The 21273-nt window shown below is 34.9% G+C and overlaps 1 pseudogene across 1 annotated transcript in view; it reads left to right on the plus strand.

Moving 5' to 3' along the window:
* The first annotated feature begins 3977 nt into the window (after nt 1-3977).
* Nucleotides 3978-21273, plus strand: part of LOC143240239 (unconventional myosin-XV-like) — a 95557-nt pseudogene continuing 78261 nt past the window's right edge. Inside the window, exon 1 of the transcript XR_013021649.1 lies at nt 3978-3999. The product of XR_013021649.1 is annotated as an unconventional myosin-XV-like (transcript). The remainder of the gene's footprint in view (nt 4000-21273) is intronic.

Below are 21273 nucleotides of genomic sequence, written 5' to 3' on the forward strand. Positions count from 1 at the left end.
ATTCGTGTGAAACTTGTGTTTTCTCTCTTTTTTTTTTTATAACCTATCTGTTTCAGTTCGTAAGTTTGGTTTGGCGTGACGGGGATTCGAACCTACGACCCTCAGATTTCGAGCCGAGTGCCTTAACCACTCAGCTTGTAAGGAAGTACATTTTAAAGTCGTAGATACAACAGCTTCGTGTTAATAACGGACATGACTTTATATTCTACTGGCTAATCCAAGAAGCCGTATGGAATGCTCACGGAAATGTAAACATAAAATACAAGAGTTGGTTTGTTTGGAATTAAATACAAAGCTATACAATGTGTTATCTGCGCTCTTCCCACAACGGGCATGGAAACCCGGTTTTAACGGTGTGGCCGTAAATATACCGCTGTGCCTGTAAAAAAAAAATAAATAAATTGGCAAAACCAACAGGTCTTTGCTAAAAATTCATGAAGTGAAAAACACAAAGGATCAGTATATGAGTGTGAAATAGGTCTAAAACACACACAGATAAAATTTCTCCAGCAGAAGCGTGAGCTTAAATATACAAATTAGGCCAAGTCTTTTAGCATATAAATTGTTACATCTTATGCTAGTTTACCTCAAACGGCTAACGGAAGGTGTCACACCAAGGGTATGACAACACCCAGGTATTACCTGATCAAGCCTCCAATTGTTATTTAAATATTTTTATTAATCTTGTAAGAAAACCAGACAAAGAGATCTTAACATTCACCCATACTCTTCTTGACACTTAGAGGAAGTTTATCTAACACCTCACTGCATATGAAAAGGAAAGCATAAAAAAACAGTAAAATTTTAAAATATTTTCCTTTTAAATTGAGGGGTTATATATATAATTAGTAAACTGATAGTAAAATGATTTAATTAGTAAACTGCATTATTTTTTATATCTGTACAAGGAAATCCTATTTATACTATATACTTTAATTATTACAAATATATATTTTTTTTTACACTAGAAATAAAGGTATATTATATCTGGTAGCAGGGGTTAAATATATTTTCGAAAGTATTGCCCTCTAGTGGGAAACTGTGGAAGCGGTGTTATTATAAACTAAGATAATTTACTTCGTAATTATGATCTGTAGACCGCAATAAGATAAATTTATATTTAGCTGTTTCTTTATGATTAAATTAGGTTATAACAATATTTTTTGTGTATTAATGGGTATTTTGAGGTCTTCTGTTTAAAAAATAAAGGAAAGGTGCGACATACTGGTTGCCTTGGTTGTTATAGAAAAATCCTTGGTTTACTTGAGTGACCTCGAGAGTGAAGGAATGTCAGACTTTATTCGTGATGTTGACCTCGGATTTTTAAAACAGAATAACTCTGTTTGTAGTTTATTTGTGTAATAAGTATAATAAGGGTTTGAATGTCAGCTACCGTTGATATTACACAGAACCTATAATTGTCTGCTTAAAACAAATATTTTCGCATTTTTTCATTCCGTTGTAAATTAATAAAATATTTACTCTTCCAAAAAGAAAAATTCTGAATCGATCTTTTAATAATACTACTTATAAAATTAGTTACAATCATACCAAATATGAAAATTAGGTATTCGTTGTACGCATGGTAAAGACTTAGGATCTGACTCATTTATCACTCCTCGTGAGCGCTAAGGGCAGATGTTATATTTGGTAACAATTGGTTCAGAGATTCACCAGTTATAAAAGAACACACACAGATTTAGATTAGGTAATGGTTTACATGGCAATGCTTTACAATGTAGATGTTCTTTGTAATAACGTTAGTTTTCACTTTCGAAAAATATACGACATTTTTGTGTAATGTGCAGAAAGTACACTACATGTTCAAGTTTCGTTTCTCTGTAACTGGAGTTAATAGGTTGGTTCTGTTCGTTCGGTGTAGGTTCATTGTAGTGAATGTTTTTGGTAAAAAACGTCGAATCCTGATGCTTGCCCTAAACAATAAAATTAATATATGAATAAGCAGAACATGTGATATAGCATCAGATTAAGGGGATTGAACATGTGATATAGCACCGGCTCAGGATGATTGAAGCTTTCACTACAACAGATGAAGACTTTACTTGCATATTTGTTTTAAAGCAGAGCTACACTAGGCTACATGTTGCGTCCATCGCGCGTAATCGAATACCAGATTTCAGAGTTGTAAGTACGTAAATCTACTGCCGTCGCTTCAGAGCATATATATGATGAAATAAAAAGGGGACATTTTTATGTATCAGATAATTTGTTTTTTAATCTAATTTTGAAATACCTAAACATAGGTGTAATTATTGTTGCATTACGTATTCAGAAACCCTAGAATAATTATGTGGGAAATAAATCTATACACAAAAACTTAGTATCTTTGTTGGATTTATTTTGGAACAAGGGTGTAACCGGGTTGTGTCGGATAAAAATATCGAGCACTGGATGGTAGCCTCGAGGCTTCCAGCTGAGCCCTCAGATGATAACCAAAGAATTAGATGTGCTGAATTTCGTCCCATATTGCATCCCATATGGCCTTTTAAAAACAAAACAAACTCATATGGGTGAACAAACCAAAGAAATACCATTAAACCTCTTATAATAGTGAAGTGTATATGGTACGTATGGGCTCCTATGTAACAGATTCTCTTTTCAATTTCACCTTTGGTAGAAAAAAAAAGAAGTCTTCAATATATTTATACAATCATTAAATGATTGATCTGCTTTATAACATCGATAATGAACTGGGCAAAATTTTATATCATTATTCATATACCTAAATTAATTTAGGCTACTGTACGGTGAATAAACAGGCCTAAAAAACTATTTTACTTTGAAATAAAACAAAATCATGACTGGTGAGTTGTTAATATCTTCAGGTGGCTTAGTCTGAAAACCATATAGCTTTGTTTGCTTTTTATTGGAGATAAATAGTAAAGAAACAGTAAAAACCCATATCTAGTATGTTGGATCCTACTTACCCTCACCTCTGAGTCTGAATTAAAATACTGATTTATTATACCACGTTTATTAAAGCAGTATAAATAAGAACAGGTCGAAAGTCATGTAAGAGACGTGAACGCAAGCAGTAAACTGAATTACTCGTATTAAAATGCGACTTCATGGTTGTATATAAACAACAAAGACTGACTTCAACTGGACGATTAGTAACCACATTTCCCACTAGGACACATAATTTTATACACAAGTTTTGAATGTGAGATGTAGCGATAACTATTAATCTTTGTGAAATAAATGAAATATTTCCGTGTAGGGGACCCAGTTTTTTTAAACCACATGGAAGGTCTACGTAAAAGGGGACACAGCCCCAACATGTAGCTGCTCAAGGTTAGCGGTAAAAATTAAGAGGTGAAAATATGCATTAAAGAAAGTTTAATGTTTTTGGACTCTGACGTTCAAATGCTAATTCCGTCTTCTCTGGCTAAATGATAGCATATGGATATATATAATATACATGTATTGCCTTTCTAGATTGACGCCAGATTTCTCCCTTGTTCTCCATGTCATCGGCCTAGCCCGTGTCTATGGGCCTGCATACCAGTGAGCTTACGTAGCTACCAATCAACTCTTGTCTTAGTACACCTGTCGGACAACTCAGGCAACCAATCAAAGTTTGTGTTTCACCTGGTTCGTCTGTGCCGTTTTAGTTTCTCTAGTAGTCGTCAAACTGTTGTCGTGGTAGGAAACCTTGTGTCTTGATTTTGTGACGTCTACAGTTTGCCGTCGAGAAACGAAGGATTATAAAGTTCCAAGAGAAAGGTAAATGGAAGTATTTATAACGTCTTATATGGTAAATTTAATGGATATGACTTGACGGGATTGCAACAACTTCGGCTACAAAACGGGTTAAATCGCAAGTTCCACATTCTTCTCGAAGGTTTCACCTGAAACTAGAATACATTGTTATGTTAACGAGTTAACGAAAAGTTTAAGCTTTGGAACAAGCATGGATTTGAGAACGTGGCTTGTTATTTTAAGGTCGGACTGTGGAAGTCATATCGTCAACCACAGGTAGGAAGGCTTCGCAGTACTCGCTTGTTTCAAGGTCGGTCTGGAATGCGATCATCCTTGGGTGTATATTGCACAAACTATTCGAGAACTTTAGCACACAACTATATATATATATATAAATGGAAAGTGGTTTAGTTGTATTGCCGATACAAGTTACTAGTAACTTGATGTTTAAGTTTTTCTTCCCAAAACTTAAGTTCTACAAACAAATTTTAAGTTCGTGTTCATTGTCGTCTGCCGTTAATAAGCGTCTCTAGTAATAGGTGGACGCATACTTATACGTTGCCTCCAGCTAAGTATTTGAAATATCCTTCAGCTTCCTCGTGCTGCCTTCATGTGCTTCCTGCACGTAGTTCTTTATTGACAACAGTTTAAGGTACAGAAGTATCATGTGGGATTTGAGCGAAAAGCTAATAGTTTCACGTATCCTTCAAAGGGGTAATTGGTTTTGATATTAATAACAACAAAAACGTCACATCCAAACTTACTACTAGATAACGAATGTATTTTTATTTTTAATTTATTCATTTTTAATTTAAAGTTCTGGAAAGTGAATATTGAAGAATAGCATTTGGTTCTTGGAATAGGTTCCCAAATAGTCTTGCTGGAGCTAAAAAAAATTTTGTCTGTGTTCAATGCGAAACAAAATTCCCTTGAATATAAATACGTAAGCCCTAATGCTTCAGTGTGGGCGCCATCTTGATGTGCAAGAATTTCATCTTGAATGACGTTTGAACTATTGAACTAAATTGCTAAAAGTTTTTACTTTCAATCAGGATAGTCGTTCATCTTTAGCAGTGATGGAACTATTAGTTATAGGGAAATTGCCACGCAAAGCTGAAAACTTGTAAAAGTCGGGTGGAGGTGAGTTGTCAGTGATAACTGATTCTGACTTACGTAAAACTTAGCGTGAACTTTAGCTATACGTAAACTGTGAACTGTCCGAATTACTAATTTCTCAGGGTACTTTTGACAGTATTGATTTATTGAAAATGAATCAAAAGTCAAACTTTGTTAGAGGCAGTTAATTACAAAAACTTCTTCTGATTAAATCTTTATAGAAGTGCAGTAATAATAATTAGTCTACAGAAAATTTTCTCGCAAAGACTTTAAACACGTGTTGTACTTTGTGAACGAAGACTTTGAGTATTTTTAATTCAGATAAATTTCGTGCAGATAGAGTTCAAGTGTTATTTTTTCGGTTTTGTTTTGATTTCGCACAAAGCTACACTACGGCTGTCTGCGCTAGTCGTCCTTAATTCAGCAGTGTAAGATTAGAGGGAAGGCAGCTAGTCATCACCGCCAACTAATGGGCTACTCTTTTACCAACGAATAGTGGGATTGACCACGCATTATAACGCCCCCACAGCTGAAAGAGCGAGCATGTTTGGTGTGACGGGGATTCGAACCCACGACTCTCGGATTACGAGTTAAGTGTCTTAACCACCTGGCCATGTCGGTTAAGTTTTAAAGAAAAAAGTGTTTAGAATTAATGTTTTACAGTCAGATAAATTTTCTACGAGTATTTTTACACTCAGATTTATGGTTCTGTTTGTTTCTTTCATCATGTTTTAGAAAATGTGTACCGTATAACTATTTTTTTATAATAATGCGTATATGAAGTTCACACAAAAACACATACAAAATGCAAACTACCTTTGTGTTTACTAACCAAAAATAATTTACGCTAAAGGTATTTATACAGAAATGTAAGTTGTGTCTATTTAAAGCATAAAATACATCTTCGTGGAAAGATTCGTAGTTCTGTATAAAATACACAAATACGTGTTCTTGGTCACTCATCCGAATAATCTAACTACTGTTCCAAAATTGCACTTTCCGCCTTTTGGTTTTAAGACGTGAAAATTTATTTAACTGCTTCAGTTAATAGCTAAGCGGAATAAGTTCTATCCATCTACGTGACTATGGCAACGACCTTCATGGGTTCGATTTTAAGAGCTTACAGTAACTATGGTTAAAATGCTACTTTATTTCAAATTTAAAGTCGAGATTGAAGAGGTAGATAGAGTGCGTTCCAAGAAAATGCATAGTGTTGTTGGAATTTTCCTTTTTAGAATCAACATTCTTAAAATAGAATTCTAAGGTATAAGAAAGAAGCCACACAATATCTAATGAAAACGTAACTGTCAGTGTAATCAATATCTGAAATAATATTTCGCTAGTTAAAGCAGGAAGTAAAGCTAGCAGTTTTTTACTGGTGGACTATTTGTGGTACTAAAACTGCGGATAGTAACTCCTGAGGTGTTTGGTAATACAAGTCATTCTTGCGCCACTGTCAATTGGACATGTTGGATTCGAAGAGTAGGTTTATCTAGTAAAAGTGCAGACAAATGTAAGTGAAATAAATGCATTGAGAGGCTTGCGAAGTCATAAATATAATTTATAGCTAATTTTTAACAGATCGGGCGAGTCTATTTTGTGTTTTTTACCACTTACACAATTGTGATTTAGATAATGTACGGGATTTTAATATTATGTAGTGAAAGGTTTTTTATAATATTATTCTTACTGTTTAACCTCGATATTCCTTTATTCCAGGTTAATGTTCGTTTCATAATACGAGCCTTAAGTTATTTTAGGAAAGCTCCTGAAGCGCATACTTTTTCTGGCGCGATACGTACAGCGCCATCTATCGATATTTATCCATTATTACTAAAATCCTTCTTAGCCATGCTTCATCACATCCGAGGATTAATTAAGTTACGAGGCTGTAACCTTCATGTCAGAAATATGCACTGTAAACAGGCGAAACCTGCAGTAAGAACTGCTCCAGAGTAGCTGTAAGACAGGTACATTTTAAGACTTGTGGCATATGATGTAAAGGTACGAATATAGTGTTTGGACTTTTTTTAAGTAAAGAAAAAGTTATGAAAGTCTAATCCATCCTTTGAAATATGATTCGGGTAACGTCTTTTAACATTTTATTTGCTTATTAAGTTCACAATTTAGTTTTAATCAATAAACTGCTGCTAATCGTTAGTCTCAATTCCCAAATTGTTTAGAAAAGGTTTTTCTGTCATATGCGCTACAACATATTAACGATGCTTTGTTCAGTTTTCGACTTGGTGTTTGCCTTACGTTGTAATATTTTACTTAAACACAGTTCATTTGAAAATCGACTCCTTACAGCTGCTTGAACATTACTTTGTGAAAGGGTGGAATGGTGAAGACCTTGAAGAAACCAGAAAATGGGATGTTTATAACAGGTGAAATATGGCTTTGAATGTTCTTTATCTATGCATTAATCCCCATAAATTATCTTTGCTCAATATATCCAGCAAAACACTTTATTGTGTTAATGATGGCTTAGGTTAAAGTATTATTCAATGAACTTGTACTTCGGAGTTACAGGGACGTTGTTAGGAATTTATAATTTAACTCAAATTTTGGAGAAAAAAGAAAAGTAGTGAAGCCTTACTAGATAGGTAGGGGATATGACTCTCGCGGAAAACGTAGTTTTCGTGGAAAATGGCGGATTTTCGTGGTTTCTGAAGGCGTTTTAACACTTGAATTTATTTTGTACATGTATGAGTGCAATTAATGACATGGAAACCAAAGTTTGTGGAAATAAAATAATTGTGCACGTGATTGTAATAAGAGCAGTTTACAACAAGTACTTATGTTTACAATAAGTACTTATCTTTTTTAATAAACGTCATATGTAAACATTTATTAACTACAATCAAAATGTAATGGCTTATTCAAATATTTATGAAATAGATACATTGAGGTTGTTTTATAATCTGAGCAACTCACCTTTTCATAAGGACCAGCTGGTACTTTCTTACACGAATGTGATACGAATATGGGATTAGAAGAAGTGTCGATAATATACACCTTAAACAAATATAACTATAACACGATAAAGCTGGCCATAAAACACAAGTGACTAAATAAAATTGGTTCCGTTTGGATAATCGATCAACCGACAAATAACGAATGTTTCACGTAAACAGTTTGACTGGTTGAAGCTGACTTGAGTGAGAATATTCGTATGACACATCGATTATTTTGCTTAATATTGAAAATATTTGTCGTTTAACGGTTTATACTGTTTTTTAATTATTATTTATTACAAAATAAAACCACGTTTATTCGACTAAACGATAGCAAAATGTTTTATTTCAGTTAGCGCAATTAATACACACTAATATCGTGACAGGTGTAAGATCACTATAGCTGTTAACACCAGTTTATCAAACTTTTTTTTTTCGTTGTACGAAACGTAACGTATTTACTGCTACTACATCAAAACAAACTGATATCCAAAACTATACTAACAGGCTAACAAACGCGATATTTCGCTAAACATTTGGTTCTATTTACTTGAGAAAAAGAAATCATTTGTTAATTTAGCCAAATTTGATCTTGATACCTGGCTCAAATTATTCTAAAACTTTAGAAGTGTCAGAATGTAAAGCCACACGGGTTTCAGGTGACATTAATCTTTTATTATCAAACAACATGAAGATCTTTGTTGGCTCAATTTTCCGTTGTTATAGGTTCCACTAATTAGTGAACTTGTAAGATATTGATAGCTCCTGATATAGTCACTCAGGATTTTATTTACGCCCACTGAAATGTTTAATAACAAACTTCTTAGGTATATCAAAAGGCGAATTGTATTAAGTTTATAAATTTTCCTCTGAAACATCTCGTCTTTAGAAATTCATAAGTTTGAATTTCCGAAGATTGTTAGCTTTATAAACATTTCATATGGTTGTAAAGAAGAAAAAAGGCCTTAAGCAGTTTTAGTTAATCTCTGTTCGGCAATTATAACTCTTTAGTAAATAGAATCTCATTTCACTCAGCACCCTGATAGCTCAGATTCAAGTCCAAGGGTTAATAACAAAATCATAACGAAACCAGCCATCCCATGAATACCAAACCTGAGTCCGGTTACTGAATTAATTTTGTGATATATCAGCATAGTTTAATACGTCACAAGAGTTGCTACCAAAAAAAAAAGCATATTTAGCTGACAAACTGAAATGTTTAAGCGATGTTTTGGTACGTTATCTAATTATTACGAAGTGGTTCCTCTGTATAATTTTTCATATATAAACCATAAGTGGTGTATATTTGTCTTAAGATGGTCAGTTCCATTGTAAATTTTCAAAACACAACATTTTCTGCTAATGACGTGTATATTGATATCTGTACCTCCAGCGGTTTTTAATTTCTGATTTTCTAAGGCCTTCATAAAATGTTTAAAAAACATAAATACCTCTGCTTATTTTGAGATGTCGACCTAATGAGAATGTGATTTGAACTTGCCGAAAATAACTGTTTCAAGGGTGTGGAATGAGAAAGATATCAATTAGGTAAGATTAATGTATTTAATTATGAAATAACGGGAAAAAAACCCGCCAAGTGTAGGGTTAATACACTGCTAAGATCTACATATTCTGACGTGGCATCACCATGTTACGATATTCGTCTCTCGGAAGGAAATAATTTTAATTGTTATATTAAAGTTGTTGTAAAAGCTTTAATACACCACATGAAGAAGGTGGTGTTCAATCCAAATGTGGTTTAATACAAATTCTTTAGGACAAGTATAATGAGAATTAGTCTTAGCCGTTTTGTAAAATTATACACACCTTGATACAATTATATCACTTGTCTTACATGTACATTGTTCGACCACTATCGCGATTGTTATATTGCAGCTGGATTGAAGAGCTCAGGGTTCCCGGTGGGACAGTGATAAACCTTCTGATTTACAATGTTAAAATCAGGCGGTCGATTCCCCTCGGTGGACACAGTAGACAGTTCGATGTAGATTTAACACACACATACTGCTGTTCTCAAGGCCAATGAACATAAAGAAAAATATACATTTTGCGTTGTTAGACTTAACCACTTATTTGAGTAAAGCTTCGAAAGATGAAAATAAAAATAAACGTTTTTAGCATTTAATAGGGAAAATAAGAACACTATGAAATCAGCCTAAATACTAGCTGGTAAAAAGTTTAAGACCATACTGAAACGAAGCGTTAATCGGTAAACACGTAACGAAATTAAGTCATTTGTGTTAAAGCATTAGCGTTGTCAACATCTACTGTGTTACATTGAGTAAAACATGGCAAAGGCTAAAACGTTTACAGTTTGAACGAGGCAGAATTGTCGAGCTGCAAATGCAAGGTCTCTCTCAACATGCCATCGATGGTGAGATTGGGCGTAGTTAAAACTGCTGTTGCAAATTTCTTAAAAGACCCTGAGGGATACGGAACGAGAATTTCGAATGGTCGGCCCAAGAAAATTTCGCCGGCATTGAGCAGGAGGATTCGACGGGTTGTCCGGCAAGACACCAGCCGATCGTCGAACCAGATTTAGGCCCTTACGGACGCAGAATGCAGCTCAAGAACAATAAGACGGCATCTACAAGAGAGAGGTTTTAAAAACCGTAAGCGTCTTTAAAGGCCACGCCTCCTTCCACATCCCAAAACAGCTCGGTTAAACTTTGCTGAGAAGCACCAAACATGGAAGAAGGTTTTGTTCTCTGAGTAAAAAGTTAAACTGGATGGTCCAGATGGCTTCCAACGTTACTAGTACGATAAGGATATCCCACCGGAGACCATTTTCTACACGACACAGTGGAGGAGTTTCCATCATGACCTGAGGTGCTTTCTCCTTCCATGGAACAATGGAGCTTCAGATTATACAGGGGCGTCAAACAGCAGCTGGCCACATTGGCATGTTGGAGAGAGCATCCTTATTGACTGAAGGCCCTCGCTTGTGTGGAAATAATTGGATCTTTCAGCGGGACGACGCTGCAATCCACAACGCTCGCAGAACAAAGGACTTTTTCATGGCGAATAACGTGATTCTTTTGCACCATCCAGCGTGTTCGCCCAAACTGAACCCCATTGAAAATGTTTGGGTGTGGATGGCAAGGGAAGTATATAGAAATGGACGTCAATTCCAAATAGTGCATGATCTTCGTGAAGCCATCTTCACCAGCCAGCCTTCTGTAAACGCTTATATCGACCATGCCCAAGCGAATTTTTGAAGTTATTCACAATGACGGCCATGCAACTCATTACTGAGACCTCTTGTTAGGCATTTCCTTCCCTGTTTAGGATTTCTTTTTGGTATGGTGTTCACATTTTCCCTATTAAATGCTAAAAAGGTTTTTATTTTTCCTTTTATTATTTTCATCTTTCGAAGCTCTACTCAAATAAGTGGTTGAGTCTAACAACGCAAAATGCATATTTTTTCTTTATGTTCATTGGTCTTACGATTTTGGCCAACGGTGTACTTGAAGAGCATTGGCCTTAACGAAACTCGTCTACCGCAGTTGATATGACGCATATTATGTGGTTGGAATATTATGATATATCTCTTCTTAAATCCTTAAGCTACGAGATAAAGAAGTTGGTATTTTAAAAATGTAATAGGTCTAATAATAATGTCTCTTGACAAGTATAACTTTTGTCATTCTTTGCCGGTTGGTAAAAAGCTTACACACCGCAACAGTTAAATACAATTCTACAAAATACGCTGCTAATGTTGTCCACAGTTAGAATCGATCCTAGATTTTTGGGGTTATAAAATCTCCAGCTGAGCCACATACAACGTATGCTTTAATAATCTTGTTTGTTATTAAGTATTTTATTTAAATAATTTTGTTGCTGTTATACGAGTTTCAATCTCAATGTTGAAATGAACGTTTGCCCTAATTTTCCGTAACGTGTTTGGAAATCTCTTCAGTGTACTTAAACTGTAAAAATTTGTATACACTTCTAACGGAAAAACCTATGATGTTAGAAATGGAACAATAGGACAAGAATGGTGTTTATAAAACTAAATGCTCATTTGTTTTTATGTTTTGATAATGTTAATTATGATAGTTTAAACAAGGACTGTACAAACTTTTCCAATAGCTATTTCCCGTGGTTCATTTCTATTTATACTCCTAACCAAGATCACTTTATTCAGGACTTTCCTAATCGTTTAACTCCACCTTTCTATAAAAACTTAAAATCGTGTATTCTACCTTTATTACAAAAGCATACGTTGTATATTAATTACTTAATTAATTAATTAAATAAATGATTAAGATTTATCAATTGTTTACTGTTTGAAAAGCCATTAACGAACTTTAATAATCGCACCAGTGTCGTGGTGTCTCAACTGGTTGCTCAGGGTGGATCTACTTGTTCTACACTAACGCCCTCTTCAGGCGTAACCGCAGCGCTAGAAAAAGGACAAAGTAAAAGGAAACACCTACATTATATAGGTTACTGTACTTACAATACGTCAGTTCACACAGTGGATTTCTTGTGAGAGTAGTTAAATATTCTAACTCCATGATGTTTAGGCTTCTGTTATCTTTTTATTTTAGAACAACTTCGGCCTTGGTCTGTTTATTCTATCAACATTTCATCTCTATTCATATTAATAACTTTAATCTTTAACCGTTACCGGAAAGCTCTTTTTTTAGAAAAGGTTTCTTTAAATCCCAAAATATTTTATTGACATTGGAAAGACACTACGAAAGATAATTAATTAAACTTTGACAATTACATGTTAGTAAATGATAGTATATCTTTGTCAGTCGTAGAATTATGACGTACTGACAGCTTGCTTCCAGTTATAAATTGTATTGTGCATTAAGACCTTTCTTGTTCACAGATATTCAGATATTTTACTATTATAAATAGTTGACACAAAATTGTATGGATGATTATGTATCGCTTTCGTAGGCTGTAGCATAAAAAAACATTACATGTTTTGTTGACTTAACGTTTCGCACAGCTCTTCTATCCGACATGTAAAAAAGTCATATAAAATGCATCACGAAAAATTATGATGCTTACAAGTTACTGGTGACTAGTCAATCATGTAGCTTGTTTTATTTACATTTCTCACTCTTCAGATTCAGATGGTGGTTGCAGATTTTATCCTCGATTTCTAATTCTTGATAGTTCTCAGAGTTCATCTTTAACTGTTGGTGTTTTCGAACTCTTAGCTCTTCAGTTGTTTGGTCCCACCTGTTATCACCTACTCCTAAGTTGTTGGTTGTTTCCAATGATCTTATCCCTCCTATGTTAATTTTGTACCAACCTCAACGGTAACCTAGTTGTAAGGTTTAACAGCATTATACTAGTCTTGATTGTTAAGGTTTCAAACTGTAGAATTATATAATATCATTATGGCATGAGATTAATTACGTGCTAGCACAACCATACAAGTAACGTAGTATATAAAATGTCGTATGGGTTTTATAACACTCAGTTTTCTATTCTTAATTCAAACTTGTTTTCATCATCATTAGGATTTCTGTTTCCATACCTAGCATGACCAGGTGGTTAAGGCACTCGACTTGTAATCTGAGGGTCGCGGTTCGAATCCCCGTCACACAAAACATGTTCGCCCTTTCAGACGTGGGGCGTTATAAAGTCACGGTCAAACCCACTATTCTTTGGTAAAAGAATACCCCAAAGTTGGCGGTGGATGGTGATGACTAGCTGCCTTCCCTCTAGTCTTGCCCTGCTAAATTAGGAACGACTAGCGCAGATAGCCCTCGTGTAGCTTTGCGCGAAATTCAAAACAAACAAAACCGTTTATATACCCCCACATCAACGTATAGGTGTAAAAGTCAATGTAACGTCATACCTCGTGCAGTATTAGTAAAGCGTGACCGTTGGATTGTTTATCCTGGTGGCGAATCCGTGACAGCTGTAACATTGATTAGCTTTATGGTATTCGTTTGTCAAAAGTTTTACTGTAATATACATGGCTTTGCAACGTATCTTTTATAAATTAGGACGCATGGTAAAAAATTATTTAAAACCTATAGAACGAAGATAGGTTTGCAAATAACTGTATTTAATTCCGACCCATAAGAAATATAACACAGAAACAGAGGGAAAAGTTGGCCCTTCAAAGCTGTCCTTTCCCACCACATTAAGAGTATTTAAACTTACTTATTGATTTCTACAGCAAACTCGTGATTTCCGCTGCTGCAGACAGCAACTCATTCCGTAATTCAATCACTTACTTACTGTTAGAAACAGAACTGTCAGTTGGAACCTAGTCTGTCTTACAAATCTCAATGTTGTGTCCTCTTGTCCTGTGATATTTGGAACACGGTTTAACAAAATCGGAGGCTTTTATCGTTTAGATCTGGATAATTCTGTGAAAATAAACATCGTCTCCTCCTATTTTCATTAAGAAAATTAGTTAATGAAGCTTAACCTTTCCTAATGATCATCTTAGTAACTGTCCTGTGAATCCTTTCCAATAAATCAATATTATCTTTTAAATGAAGAAACCAGAACTGTACATTATTTCAAGTTAAGACTAATCACTGCTTTATATGGAGATAATTACCACTTTTAATTTCTAATCAAAATCCTGTTTGCTTTATTAGTAGCATCAGAGCATTACCTCAAAAGCTTGAGTGGATTATTGATCACTCTGGCAAGATCCTTTTATTTTCTTTCAGTTAGTGTTAAGTGTGGTCCATTTGTATTAAGTGTGATCCAATTTATGATAATCCAGGTTCTTTTATCTCAAACTTAATATAGTTAAAAGTTACTTGTCAAATATTTAACCAACTTACATTTCATCAAAGTAATTTTAAAATGCTCCAATATCTTTAGTACAATTAAGCAGCTAATACAAACTATGGTTCTACCAATATCATGAAAAAACGGGAAAGACCCAAGAGGCCTTTTACTGGTAGTAAGAATTCAGTTTGACAGGACTTGTTTATAAGCAACTTTTTCTTCCATCATACATTTCATTTAACTTGTCTTTTCACAATGAGATTTTTATTAGCTAATGCTTTGTGCAGCAGTTCATTTAAAGCTTTTTGAAAACTGTTCAGATAAAAACTAACATTCTACAAAAACCTTTCGTAAATCCATTTTGTCTTTTAGAAGACATTTCACTAAATGAACTTGTTAGACTTCTATAAGACTAGAATTTTTCCTGTTACAGAAGTAAGCCTAACTGGTGTGTAATTTTCATAGTAACTTTTGTCGCTTCTTTTATAAACAGGACAAACATTAGTAACTATCCAGTCCTTAGGCACATGCTAAATAGTGTCTATTGATTTGTTAAAATTAGAGACCAAACACTTGGATTGTAGATTTTTACTTTAAAATTCTGGGAAGAGTAGTTTGGTCCTGGTAGTTTATCTAATTTGAATCTCAATATTTCTGTTTACAACCACGAGATTCAAAACTACATGAATGTGGTCATTTTTACAAGTCATAAAGGTCAGGAATATTGCTAATATCTTGTAAAAGTAGAAAATAAAATAAATATAAAGAAAACTAAAAACAAACAGGTCATCATTAATAAATTGAGATAATGTGTAAAAACTGGCATGAGAACAGATTTGGAAAAGATTTATTTAAAGATAAATATTGTTTTAGTTTCAAGATTGGCTTTCTGAAAATTAGGAACCAAAATTTTATTTTTACCTCATCATGTGGCAAAACATCATAATTACACACCACCAGTCTTCCCTCACGTCAATTCTTGCAATAACATACTTATTAGTATTTAACAATGAATTTAAAATTAGCATCTCTAACAGGCCGTCCTCTTACCATTTAATGTAGAAAACCAAATTCGAAACACTTCAATAAATCTATTTCCGTCGTCACTTGATTCCATACAATCTGATTTACTGGACCTAAAACTTAAATTTCTAGTTATTATATTAATATCTCTGTTAACAATAATCCTGATATTATTAACATCAGGCAGTCTATAACTACCACTGAAATATCTGATTGTAATCCATTGTACCCGAACTTCTTCACTATTGTTTCATCTTCCATCCCAACAAGCTACAGTTCACCTGTTTTTACTAAAAACCACCCACTTTTTTTTATATATATATTCCGTCATTACTGAATAACTTGTAACTAGAATTTCAAAATAATCCCTGTAATCAGCGTTCTTCATATTTGTGTTCACTAATACTCGTTATGTCGGTTTTTCTTTCAACTATAGCCCCTGAACTAATTTAATTTGTTTATAACAGTCATCTGCCCTTATTCTGAATCTACTGTGTTCATCTTTAAATGTTACTTATCTTTGAGCCTGTTACTAAACTGGTAGCACTCAAGGTAGCACGCCTGTTTCTATCCCTACCTAACGCAATGTTGCGCATCCGTTTCTATCCCACAATGAAGCCGATTTATCACTTACGTTCAAATTAGCTTTGAATGGACATATAGAGCGGACAACGCCCACATCCTTGAATAATGTTTAAACTTTAACGTTACTGGATTAGATCAAGCAGATATCTGCTAAAGCGCTGTAAGATTCAGTTCAAGAACTGGATTGATAGCCAATGGTGTTAATCACAGCTGTTTTCCGTCGGTACTGGGAGTGGATATAAACTATGTTAATATCGGGGGTGAGTAACGGTCACAACACTTCAGTTTCGAAGTAGTGAATTATGAGTGATATCTGTAGGTAAATAAAGTCACGTTTGACTGTTATGTCAAAACATCTTGTGATCTCTGACTGGTTTTGATCCTCGTGTATCATTGAAATCGTTTCTTGTGACGGAAATACAAACTAATGTAAATCTGAAAAATAAGTAAAATATTACAGCTGTTTCTAAGGGATGATTATTTCTCATTGTTTGTTTGTACTTACTAACGTTAACACTATAATATTCATAACACTTGAGTTAAACTGGACAAACCGACTTTCAATAGAAACGTTATGACGGTGAATGTAACGAATTGACCACCAGCTATCAGCTGGAACATTTTGACTAAGTTAAAGCTGGTATCCAACTTTTATAAGGTTCAGGCTAAAGCAGGTCAGAGGTCATTTTTCGTTTTATTTGTTTAAAAACTTGACAAGTAACTGGAGCATTGTTACTCTGGTATTGTTGGCGAAATAAAAAATGGACTCTGTATCTGTGGGTGTTGGTTTGTGGCTGTGTCGTCACTACCACATCTTGACATAGATTATATCATTCGCTGTCATATCTGTGAACTTCCTGCTAAGAGAGAAATTAATGTGAACATTAAATCTGTTCTAGGACTCGAGGAAAGTATTAACCACTCAAACTGTTTGACGTAGTTAATGATTCAGTTTTTGAGGCATATTTTAATGCACCGATTCTGAAGCAAAATTACTTAAACTTTCTTTAATTTTAGTGAAAGGGCCAGAATTTTATCTGCAACAGAGCTCTGGATTTTTGAGCTGGCGATGCCATAAAATATTTTTTCCACTTTCAGCTGCGGATGCGTTATAAGAGTAACAGTTAATCCTTTAGCTGATGTTAAGTGATAGGACATTGTAGACTGATCGCCACTGGTCAGTAACTCATAATTTGGAGGTGGAAGCAGATAGTTTCAGTATTTTCACCATAAACAGAAACCAAATACATATTGACGTTTCTGGAGGTTCTGTGCTTGATTTCCATTTGTATAGTTGTATTTGGTTTAATAACTCTTCTTTCCTACCTTTCTTTGAATGGTGACAATGTGGCTGTGGGAGCTTCCATACTGTTAGCTTCTTGAAGCAGTCTGTCACATTCCGGGAAGGTGATCAACGCAGAGCGTGTCGGGAAAGTGAAACTCTGTTCTTGACCTATTTCCATGTCACGTGATATTTAAAAAAAAGGAAACTTGGTGTAAAGGAAAGTAATTAATATCTATTAACTCGTACGTAATTTGTTCACGATTCAAGGACTTTCTCTGCAGAATGTTTGATTTGTTTATTGAGAGACATCCAACTATTTTTGTATGTTTAGATTAAAGTGAAAAAGTGGCTGTACTTTCCCTCGTTTTTTTTCTGAGAATTCAGTGAAGTTCGAATGTTAGAAACTCTCGAGCACATTTGTCAAATGTTTGATTTTTTTAATCAGTTTCTTAAACAAGTTCTTTTTATTTATGAAAACTAGTACAGAGACTACTAAATTATTTTTGTTCGAAAGGTGAATAAATAAATTAATATATATATTTTGTATTTTGCTGCCTCGGCACAGCGGCTCATGCAATGGATATGTTTTGTTTTTTTATCCTCAGGGTAAAAACGTTTAGCTTACAGCTCTGTCATATCTTGAGCGATTTGAGATATAATTACAATTTCGTACTCGGGAGGTAACTCTTTATATTGATGTATTTGGCCACACCAGTTGTCTCTGGTTAATTTACTCTAATCTTGCTTAAAATAATTTCACTTTTAGGGTGGGCTGATAGAGGCACTGATGAGTAATAAAATCTAATCGAGTAAACGCCTTTCCCCCACGCTTAATATTGCTGGCACACAAAAATATCAAATACGTAAAGCTAGTTTGTGTCTGTTTCCACCTCTCAGCCCCTATAATAGCAGCCATATAAAATATCGAATAAAAGTACTCAGTTTAATGTCTGCAACGTCACCTTTTTTACTGTCAATGAAAAATTTAATTTTTTTCTACAGAAAGTGGAGTGGACCACACCTGTGGAGTGTTCTCTCGCACTTTACAGCATAAGTTTACACAGGAAGGTTTGGTTTGTTTTGAATTTCGCGCAAAGCTACACAAGGGCTATCTGCGCTAGCCATCCCAAATTTAGCAGTGTAAGACTAAAGGGAAAGCAGCTAATCACCACCCACCGCCAACTCTTGGTCTACTCTTTTACCAACGAATAGTGGGATTGACCGTCACATTATAACGCTCCCCCGGCTGAAACGGTGGGCATGTTTGGTGCGACGGGGATTTGAACCTGCGACCCTCAGGTTACTAGTTTTTTGCCTTAACCCACCTGGCCATGCCGGACCTCGCAGAAGGCCTTGATAGGGGGAGAAAAATAAAAGGTCTCGCAGATTAATCTTGCTTAACAGAATTTCAAGTTCCGTGGCTATTGAGGATTCCCCTCCTGTTTTAGTATAATAATAAAGCACATTCTTTGGTATGTGACTTTTTACTGATTACTGAACAAATGACATACGTAGTTCTACTTAAGCGATAACCTTTGTTATATAGACTAAAGTAACTTCTAATTAGGATATACTTGATTGTTTTATTATCTTGGAGGTTCGTTTACCATGGTCTAGTGCTTAGGTCACTTGAGTTGCAATCTTATGGTCGAGGGTTCAAATCCCGTTTCCGAACAAGCTCGCCCTTCAGCCGTGGAAACATTATAATGTGACGAACATTACCACAGTTCGTTGAGAAAAAGTAGCCCTAAAGCTGACTAACTGCATTTTCTCTACTGTGTCACTTCAAAATTTGGGACGGTTATAGCAGGCATTCCTCGAGTAGTTATGTATAAAATAGAAAACAAACTGTTCGTTATTAATAAACCAAGTGTTTTTAAGTGGAGGAAGAGGATATTATTGAATCTTAACATGATTTGAATGGATCAGTGTTTATCAGTGCATCTGTACTCGTTGTAAGCAACGCTGTGTTGGTTCTACTTCAAGAAGAAACAGGTAAAGTTAAGGTGTGTATTCGTTTACTCAAGTTTCATTTAAAATCTTAACAAGTAACAACGAAGAACAAGACATCCTTACTCCTGTAGGAGATAACTTGATAGCACATCAACTGAGGTTAAAGCGCACCAACTGAGCTCTGGTTACTAGTAACTTTTAGCTGTAGCATTAGAACACTGTCCCTTCGTGTTTACATTACACATGAATTAATACTTTCATTAAATACTTTGTTCACATTGGTTTTACTGATAGTTAACTTTCCAAGTCCATCATGAATTTCTTTCCAAGTTTCTTCTACGAATCTCTGTTCCTTCCCAAGTCTGTTATAGAATGTGAATTGCCAGCCCCTCACTTCTCCTAAGTCTGTGAAATAAGTGATTCTATATTAACAAGTCAATGGAAGTGTGCGATTTCACATATCATTCATCACACAGCGTGTTTAGAACATAATTCCAAACTCAGGTTTCCTCTCTCTTTGTGTAGTTACATATGATCGTCAATTACTTCATAGAAGAAAATCGAAGAAATCGAAACCACCAAGTTCAGAAGTGTGTTGGTGAACGTAATGCAGCGTAACTTCGACTTCCGTCTGTTGCCAGTGTTTTTGATTGAATAATAACCATAATTTCCCGATAGCTATAAGACCTAAATAAAAACTAGACATTCAGCTTTCTTAATAATTTATTTCTAAAATTTTTCTTGGATTATTTACTGTGTTCGGTGTTTGTAAGATTTGACGAGACAGTGTTTAGTCATTTGACTTTGTTCTTTAGAGAGAATCCACTGCACCGCCCTCTGCAGATCTTGATCTTGGAGCTGACAAGCCGGATACTGATGTAGGCTACACCACTAAAAATTTCACGCAATTTAAACTGTAGAATTGGCAGTCGATTCTGTAGTGTGGGTTGTAAATGGGAGGGTGCTGTTGCTTAGCTGTCTTCAATATAGCCAGTAGACTAAAATACGACAAACATAATCGTGTTAGTTTTGTCATAAATACGATAACCTCAGCCATCTTACATGTCTACAGTAACGACAAAAGAAGATAAAACATTTCAAACAGTAGCGTATCTACAACAAAACATCTCAATCACCTTATGTCTTATAAACACGGACACTTGGTTCACCACGCCCACAAGAAATATATATTCACACAGGATTTGTTCTGAAATAATGTCCCTTAACAATGGTAAACCAGTGGGAAGCTTGAGGGTTTATAACGGTATCATTTGAGGTTCTAACCCTGTGGTGAGTGTGGCACAGATAGTCCATGTGCCACTTTGTATTTCAGGAAGCAAACTGTCCTATTTAGTATTGTGAGTAACAAGAACACCAAAAAAGACTTCCTTCCCCAACTCGCACACACAATATTTTGGATGAAATAAAATACTTTATGCATTTCTTGGTGACGAGAAACCCAATTAAAATAAACATGTAACTCAGAACTGCTGGTATAGATATTATCACTTTTATTTAAAGCAGAGAACAATGTTTTGACCATCCTAGGCTATCTTCAGGTTAAAAAAGAGTTTACAACTTACCGTTGTCGGGCATGTGTCCTAGGAACGAGAATATAAATGGGTATAGGATTGTAGGGGGCGTTGCGGTTAGATGTTAGGAAAAAACTAACCAAATGGCATTTTTAACCTCAAAATTGCAAGAACCGATACACAATTAAAAACGGAAATCCACAGAAAAATCACCCATACTCGATTATACATTCCCTGGGACTCAGCACATAAAACAAAACAAAAAGTCAACATATTAAGAAACCAAATAAATACAGCCACAAAACTATGTTCACCCGATAAAACTAACAATTAAATCAACAAAATAAAACATTTC

The sequence above is a fragment of the Tachypleus tridentatus genome, chromosome 13, assembly GCF_004210375.1.
Source record: "Tachypleus tridentatus isolate NWPU-2018 chromosome 13, ASM421037v1, whole genome shotgun sequence".
Taxonomy (NCBI): domain Eukaryota; kingdom Metazoa; phylum Arthropoda; class Merostomata; order Xiphosura; family Limulidae; genus Tachypleus; species Tachypleus tridentatus.